Below are 7,572 nucleotides of genomic sequence, written 5' to 3'. Positions count from 1 at the left end.
GGCACCTCGGTAAACGGTACGGACTCGTGATAGGTAGTACGTTTACGACTTACGTTCCTGCGGGAATTGCGTTTGTCCGTGAGAGACTGCGCAGGGGTTTGTCCGTGAGAGACTACGCCCTGGTTTAAGTTAGATGAGAATTAAGAATGGGGAATCTCTTAATGTCTCGTTTACTTATGTGTGTTTTGGTAAATCGTGCAGACCCGTGATAGGTGGCACCTTGGTAAACGGTACGGGCCCGTGATAGGCAGTACGTTTACGATTTACGTTTGGTAAGTTGTGCTGACCCGGGATAGGTGGCACCTCGGTAAACGGTACGGACCCGTGATAGGTAGTACGTTTACGACTTACGTTCCTGAGGGAATTGTGTTTGTCCGTGAGAGACTGCACAGGTGTTTGTCCGTGAGAGACTACACCCTGTTAAATTGTGAATTGTTGGTTCATTTGGTATGTGTAGTAATTGTGTTATAAGTGTTATGTTTTGGAATTTGGTGATAACATGTTTGCTTGCAATACCATTTCAAAACCCATGATGTTGTATTAATTGTGTTATAAATGTTAAGTGTTATGTTTTGGAATTTGGTGATAACATGTTTGATTGCAATACCATTTCGAAATCCATGATGTTGTATTAATTGTGTTGAAAATGCTAAGTGTTATGTGTTGATTATTGTGTGTAAGTATGATGGTTTTCGAAATCCCATTTGTCGTGGTAATCGCGTAGGAATTGCTAAGTGTTAAGTTGTGGACTTGAGTTGGAATGACTTGAGTTAATTCATGAATTTTTTGAAAAATGATGAGGGAAATCGATTTCCCAATCGATTGGATGAGTTGCAGGAAGTTCACCATTTTGACCTAATCGATTTGCCAATCGATTGTATAAATATATCTTTCAAAATCTTTTAAGAAATCGATTTGGAAATCGATTGGCAGAGAGGCAGGAACTCAGCAAAACTGCCGAAATCGATTTGGAAATCGATTTGGCAACCCAGGGACTCATCAGAACTGACAAAATCGACTTAGAAATCGATTTGGTCATGCAGAAACTCAGCAGAACTGACCAAATCGATTTGGCAATCGATTGGCTCAGCAAAAGTCCTTATTTTGAGTTAGATAATCGATTGCTCAATTGATTTATCAATGCTTTGGTCAGTTATGTATTACTTGATGGTTTGAGAACTTCATTTTGAGTTCATTGTTAATTGGCAAGCATTATATGAACTTTTAGCATATGGAAAATCCTTTTAAGGTGCATGCTTAGTTGAAAGGTTATTTTATGCATTTAAAACATAAATGTTATGTGTTATCTGTTAATTTCGGTCGGTGACCCTTTACAACTATTGTGGAAATCTGGGATTTGCCCTCAGATGAGAGTCAGGACGACCCTACTTGTTCATACCCTACGGATGGGAATGTAGATGGGAATGCTTGACTAGAGCTATGTAGGAGGATCTCACGGGGCGCGTGGAGATCACTCAGGGCGTATAGTTTTTTGGTAGGATGATCAGATTAGGTTGATGTATAGGGACTAGACGTCCTTCTTTTTGGGTTGCAGTATTTTAATTTGGAAAACCTTTACAACTATTGTGGAAATCTGGGATTTGCCCTCAGATGAGAGTCAGGACGACCCTACTTGTTCATACCCTACGGATGGGAATGTAGATGGGAATGCTTGACTAGAGCTATGTAGGAGGATCTCACGGGGCGCGTGAAGATCACTCAGGGTGTATAGTTTTTTGGTAGGATGATCAGATTAGGTTGATGTATAGGGACTAGACGTCCTTCTTTTTGGGTTGCAGTAGTTTAATTCGGAAAACTGTACCTTTACTAATATGGTCTGTTTGACATGTTATTTATGATGGGGTCTATGTACCACCTCTTGAAGTGTAAATACTTTGGATTCGTATTTTGAGAAACTTTTCCGCTGCTTGTAAATTATAATGACTCAATTATTTATCCAAAAGTATTTCCTTATTTGTTTTACTCTGTTTTATTTTAATTTCTTTTAAAAAAAATAATACACCCTCGCTTTGAAAATCGGGGTGTTACAAAAAGCCTTTGAAGCTCCTTCCTTAATCTTGGATGGTAAAGTTTCGATCTTGAGTCTTGAATGTAGCCAAGAGAAGTTTGGAGGAAGATTATAAGCCATTGCAGAAGAGAACAGACTGTTGCTGGAGTTATGCAGGAAACAGAGATTGATTATCAATCTGGATCTGTCATTTTGATCTTTCTAGAGATTTGATGATCAATCTGGAGTTCCTGTTTTGATCATTCTGGATGTCCTTTGTAATGTCTTATCATATATCAAGGTTGATCAAACTTTCTTGACAGTTTGACTTTTAGAGTTCCCAAACTGTTTTTACTTTGACTATTTCAAGTTCTTTTATTTTAGTGATATGTTATCCTGTTTGAGTTGGGATGAATCCTAATTGTTCCTTGCCATGTACTGATTCTATTTGAATGAAATTTCGAGGCAGAATCTTTGTTAAAGAGGTGGAGAATGATTGGTCAATATGTTGTGATGAACATTCTTGAAACTGGAGATCATTCTTTTTTTTTTATGTAGAATGTTCTCATTGCTGTCTTTTCTGCTTTGCTTGATTCTGTTCTTAATTAAATTCACTCAAAAGCACAAGTTAAATTAACATAACATTTTAGAATCATAATTAACTTTCTTAATTAACCTTTGTTTATTTTCATCAATACATTAAATATGGAGTTTTTCTCAACAATCTCCCCCTTTTTGATGATGACAAACATGTTAATTTAGATTTTAATTCTGATTCTAATATCAAGTATATAAAGAGCTTGAAAGCTCCCCCTCAATTTATGCAGTTTTTACTTTGACATAATTATAAAATACTATATGAGATAACCAGACTTAAAACAGATTAAAAGCTAACTTAATTCTCCCCCTTTGTCATACAAAAAGGGAAGAGAAAAGCAACTAAGATGCTAAGGATGGAGAAGATCCTTCCGAAGAGGAGGATTTTCCTGGTGGAGGAACTTTGGGAGGAGGAGGAATCAGATGAAGCGGTGGAGGTGGAATTCTCAGCTTGGGATCAAGTTGCTCTGTGAGCCAAGTTCTCAGTAGAGTGATTTCCTGATCTTGCTGAAGTTGTCGAGCCAGAATGATTTGTAGTACAACCATGATATCTAAGTTGGACGGTTCAGACTGTTGATGAGGAGTGCAAAGATGAGTTGTTTGCTGAGTAGTAGTGGCAACAACTGTATTGGGAGACCCAAAAGTAGATTGAAGAGTGCCAACAGATGTGGACATGGATGGGAGAGACGCAGGTGGGGTAGACAAATTTCTAGATGGGGCAGCAGGTTCTAGGAAGTTCAAAAACTGACTAATGCTAAAAACAGAAGAGCTGGTTTTTTGTGGTTAGACAAAGAGTGGGGACATGGTGCTTATGTTTTGATTAGTCAGAAATGTCCCAAAATCCTGAATTGGGGAGCGAAGAAGTTCAGAAAAAGAAATGAAGTCAGTTGAAGAAATGGTGGATGATGTAGGGATAAAGGTTGAAGGATTCTGGTGTTTTGTTGGAGAACGTTCTTGATGAGGTGAAGAACGTTCTTCAGCAGGTTCAGGAACTGCTTCTTGTGAGTGGCCAGATGAGGAGGGTGAAAATGAAATGGGAATTTTGGCAGTCCGGAGTCGCGCATATCTTTTTCTTTTGAGAGAGGTGGGAAAAGAAGATGTGGTGGATAAAGGTGGGGCAGAAAAAGTCTTTCTCATATGAGAGAGATTTTTGGTGGAGAATTTGGAGATTTTGATTAAAGACTTTTCAGAAGAAAGGAAAACTCCAAAATACCTGAAGACTTTAGTCAAGACCATTCCATAAGGAACAATATTCTTCTTGTAGTCTTTGGTTGTTGCACAGATCATGTGTTGGAGAATCACATAAGGCATGTTCAAACACTTGCAATTTAGGAGATGGTGGATGAGCAGTGCGTCATTGTCAGATACATACTCATGACTCCCACAGTGAGGGATTAGAGTATGCTGGCACATACTGTTGAATACTTTAGGGAGGGTTTTGAGGTATGTTGACAAGTAGCGGGGGTTGATCCTTCTTGAAACAGATCAGACAGTACTTCAGTCTTTTGAAGATTCAATATTGAGTACCAGTTATTGCCAAACACAGATGGGCCTTTTGTGCGCAACTGAAGAATGGAAGCCAGAATGTCTGGGGTTAGTTTGATCTAACCTCCTTTTATCATGGAAATGATAAGGGATTTGTCAGCAAAAGTCTTTGCATTGCAGTAGAATGCTCGGACAACATCTGGGTCGTAGCATTCAGACGTTTGCAGGAATGAGGTCCAGGTAAGAGCATATGTGTGATGCTGGACATCATTGCCTTCAATGATGAGTTTGTCAAAGACAAAATCCCGCCGATCCCAACTGGGCGTTGAGCCCATTTGTTTTTGAAGAGTTTGGTTTTGTTGGGAGAAATCAGAGGCGTAGTATTTTGTTTGGATTTTTTAGATGGTGGAGATGGTTTAGATTCAGAAGAGATGGAGGTAGAGGAACGTTTTGAAGTGGGAGAACGTTTGGCGTGTGTTGAAGCAGAAGGTTGTGGATGTGGAGTGGATTCTTAAGGAGAGACGGTGTGAGCAAGAGAACGTTCTTGATTTGGAGAACGTTCTTGTGATGGAGGAGAGAAGAGAGTTTGAACAGGAGAACATTCCGGAATTGGAGAACATTCTTAAGGTTGGGGTGGGGAACATTGTGGAGAATGTTCTGGAGAGGTGGGTTGACAGTGTTTGAGGTTTTTCTTGGGAGCGAGGGTTTTTCTCCTTTGAGGATTTGGGAGATTCTTTCGAGCAAGGAATTGCGCAATCGTCATGGCAGTTTTTGTTTTTATGGGTTTTGTTTTTGGTTTGGATTGAGAAGGGGGTTCAGTTCATTTAGTGAGAGGGGAGACTATTTCATTTATCAATCTCCATTTTTGGTTTGGGGGAGTTGATTGTGAGGGTTCAGAGGAGAAGGTTGATTTTGATGATGTGGTAGGTTTGGTGTTTGTTGGTGCCCTTGCTGATGTTGGAGGAGAAGAATCAGAAGAATCATCAGTCTTAGAATCTGAGATGATGAAGTAATGTGGTTTTAGGTTTGAGGGTTTGGAGGTTCCAATTGCAGATTGAACCCTCATTGAGCGTCATTGAGGAATAGTTTGGTTACGCAAATGTGGAGGAACTTGAGCAAGGTTTGGTGTGAGACAAGTGTATAGTGGTGGAAGAATAGTAGACAGAGGATTTGGATTGAAGATTTCTTGGTTGTTGTTAGAAGAGGTTGAATCAGAGGAGGTGTGTGGTGGTGTTGGTCGAGGTGGTGGAGAAGGTGAACATTCCACATAATCAGATGAAGGGGATGAAGAAGATGGTGAGCAGGGAGAAGCATTTTTGTGTGCTGATTGTTTGGTTTGCGCCATTTTTGTCTGTGAGTAAGTGATTTTAGAGTGAGAAAGATGAAGGAGAAGGCTGGTATTTAGATAGACTTTTGATGCAGATTTTGTGGAAAAAGAAGGTGAAGAGGTTGAAAAGAGAAATTGTTTTTCTGACTTGAGAAGAGGAAAAGAAAATAATGATTATTTTCTTACCAGTTGTTGTCAACCTAGGGAAGGAGGAAAGGAATTTTGGGGGCTATAAAGCTTGTGTCAGCACTCTATCTTCAGACATAGAGACACATGTATTAAATGCCAAGATTTGCCTTTTTGGTTTTGAGAGGGAAAGTGATGACTCAGACAGATAATGTTGGTTTTTCAGAACGGGGAATGATGTTCGCGAAACGAAGACTGATAAACGTTCTCCGTTTTCTACAGAAGCAGAATTTATCCAGAATCTTTTGGATTTTTCATGATTTTCAATTTTTCTTTGATCAAATTGAAACTATCCTCGACAAGAGGCTTTGTAAAAATGTCAGCAAGTTGATTTTGAGTGTCAACAAAGATTAATTCAATATCTTTTTTATTGACATGATCACGAATAAAATGATGTTTTATTTCAATATGTTTTGATCTAGAATGCTAAATGGGATTTTTAGACAATATTATCGCACTCGTATTATCACAATAAATTGGAATACTGGAATAACTTACAGAGTAATCTTGAAGTTGATTTTTAATCCACAAAACCTGTGAACAACAGTTTTCTGTTAATACATATTCGACCTCTATTGTTGACAAGGCTATTGTGTTCTGTTTTCTGCAAGACCAACTGATTAATGCTTCGCCTAAGAACTGACATGCTCCACTTGTGTTTTTTCTTTCAATTTTATCTTCGGCATAATCAGCATCACAGTATGCTATAAGATCAAAATGTGAACCCTTTCTATACCAAAGACCAAGATTAGTGGTTCCAACAAGATATCTAAATACGCGTTTTACTGTTGTTAAATGGGATTCTTTTGGTGTTGATTGAAATCGAGCACATAATCCTACTGCAAACACTATATCAGGCCTACTAGCAGTTAAATATAGCAGAGAGCCGATCATTCCTCGATACTCTTTCTCAGAAACAGCATTGCCATTTTCATCTTTTTCTAAAGAAGAAGATGGATACATAGGAGTGGTCATGTTTTTTGATTCATTCATTTTGTATTTAACCAACAAATCTTTGATGTACTTTTCTTGACAAATAAAAATTCCGCTTTCATATTGTTTAATTTGTAAACCGAGAAAGTACCTTAATTCTCCCATCATGCTCATTTCAAATTCACTTTGCATAAGTTTTGAAAAGCTTTCACACATTTTTTCATTTGTTGATCCGCAAATGATATCATCAACATATACTTGAACGATGAGTAAATCATTTCCCTCTATTTTCTTAAATAATATGGTGTCGATTTTTCTTCTTAGAAAACTATTTTTAATTAGGAATGAACTCAGTCGTTCATACCAGGCCCTTGGTGCTTGTTTTAAGCCATATAGAGCTTTGGTACGTTTGAAAACATGATTTGGTTTTGATTGACTTTCAAAACCTGGGGGTTGTTTTACATATACTTGTTCATTTAAGAACCCATTTAAAAAAGCACGTTTAACATCCATTTGAAATAATTTGATAAGTTTATGACATGCATATGCAAGAAGTACTCGAATAGCTTTTAACCTTGCAACTGGAGCAAAAGTTTCATCGTAATCTATACCTTCTTGTTGATTATAACCTTGAGCTACTAATCTTGCTTTGTTTCTGATAACCTTACCTTCTTCATCTAGTTTATTTCTGAAAACCCACCGTGTACCAATGATTGCTTGATCTAATGCATCAGGTACCAAGGTCCAGACTTCATTTTTCTCAAACTGCAGTAGTTTTTCCTTCATGGCACTTATCCAAGATTGATCAATAATTGCTTCTTTGATTGATTTTGGTTCGATCTGAGATATCATTGCCATGTTGTTTTCATCATTCTTGAATGATATTCTAGTTCTAATCCCATCAGATGTGTCTCCAATGATCTGGGTTTAAGGATGATCTTCAATCGTTTTCCAGCTTTTTGGTGGAGAATGAAACGGAGATTGTTTATCAATCTCTGTTTTCTGCAAACTATTTTGCTGCTGTGTTTCGATTGGA

The sequence above is a fragment of the Cicer arietinum genome, chromosome 5, assembly GCF_000331145.2.
Source record: "Cicer arietinum cultivar CDC Frontier isolate Library 1 chromosome 5, Cicar.CDCFrontier_v2.0, whole genome shotgun sequence".
Classification (NCBI taxonomy): domain Eukaryota; kingdom Viridiplantae; phylum Streptophyta; class Magnoliopsida; order Fabales; family Fabaceae; genus Cicer; species Cicer arietinum.
The sequence above is the reverse complement of the archived record's forward strand: the minus strand, read 5'-3'. Positions refer to the sequence as shown.